The sequence below is a fragment of the Octopus bimaculoides genome, chromosome 19 (genome assembly GCF_001194135.2).
Source record: "Octopus bimaculoides isolate UCB-OBI-ISO-001 chromosome 19, ASM119413v2, whole genome shotgun sequence".
In the NCBI taxonomy this organism is placed as follows: Eukaryota; Metazoa; Mollusca; class Cephalopoda; order Octopoda; family Octopodidae; genus Octopus; species Octopus bimaculoides.
The window spans coordinates 4,765,222-4,766,855 of NC_068999.1; positions in this window are offsets into that span (position 1 = coordinate 4,765,222).

The window sequence follows — 1,634 nt, forward strand, 5'->3', positions numbered from 1 at the left end:
ATATATATATATATATATATATATATATATATATATATATATGCATGCACATACATATATATGCATAAATAAGAATGTTGTTGATTGTGACTTCGAATTTCGGCCATTTAGGCCATCGTCGGACTGCGATGCATTAAAGTAACCTTGTCTTCACGTAGTCTCTGTTGAGTTAAAAATCATCTTTGGGTGTGCGGTGGGGTTGGGTGGAGTGGTAATTAGGTTTTTGGGTGGGTTGTTAAGGAGAGGCGTTTTGGAGAAATTTTTATTGATTAGATCTGAGGTTATGTTATTGTGTAGAATACATTCCTGTCTTGTAGAACTTCGTAGACAAGTGTGTTGGTATTTTGTCTTTTATTTGGTAGGCTCAGAATGTGACATATTTTTGTTATTCTTCGGTATATTTGGATTTAATCCTTTTGCTTTTAAGAATTTAAAAGTTGAAGGTAAAAAATCTTGTCTTTAAGCCCTTAGTATGTAGGTGTGTCGACTTCTTTTTCATTAAAGAAAGCAGGCGGGTGGTTACCAGTGATTGTGTGTGTGTGTGTGTGTGTGTGTGTGAGTGTGTGTGTGCGCGCGCGCGCGTACGTGTGTGTGTGTTTGTGTGTGGGTGTGGGGTTGGAAGGGTGCTTATCGCTGTTGTAGTTGCCGCTTCAACTCGCCGTATGTGCAGTTATTTGTGCTGATGTTTGTGCGTGTGTACGTGTGTGTGTGTGTGTGTGCATATGTATAGGCGTGCGTTTATGTGCATGTGTTTTTGAATATGTGTGAGTGAGTGTGCGTACGTCCGTGCGTGCGTGCGAGTGTGTGCACGCGCGGGCGTGTGTGTGTGTAACATTGTGAAGTGCTGGGCAGCAGTCCTCTCATTTGTGTGTGTCTAAATGGCTGTCTCTACATGTGCGTGTGTGTGTGCATGCGATATATCTATCTATATATATATATATGTGTGTGTGTGTGTGTGTGTGTTTGCTTCTGTGTGTGTGTGTGTGTCTGTAAATGTACATGAGTGCATCACCAAGTACAGAAAACTATGAGAGTGCAGCTGCAACGAGGCGTGCACGTCTGAGAGCGAACCTATGTCTGTGGGTTTGTAGAGCGTCTGTCTGGATGTTCACACACACACATACCAATGCATACAAATACATAGACATACACGTACATATATAAGAGTGTGGATGCGCGCGCATGTCTGCGTGCGTATGCATAGCTGTGCATTGGTTTCTATACGTTTATACGTGTGTGTGCGTGTGTGTTTATTTACATAGGCGAACAGACACCGAATGCTTATACATATACATAGGTTGGTGCGTGTGTGTGTGCGTGTGTGTGTGTGTGTGCGTGTGTGTGTGTGTGTGTGTGTACATGTATGCATGTGCATGTGTGCGTATGCATTCACTTATCAAAAATGAATTTATACGGAAACAGCGCATGTATATACATATATATATATATATATGTAACGTTTCTATGTTTATCAGTGTGTGTGTGTGTGTTTTTTCTTTTATCTTTGACTCGTTTCAATCATTAGACTGTGGCCATTTTTAGCCAAAAAAATTGATCACTTAATTTTTTAAAAGCCTGATACTTATTCTACGTTGTTCTTGTCGAACTGCTAAGTTACATGGACGTAAACAAAC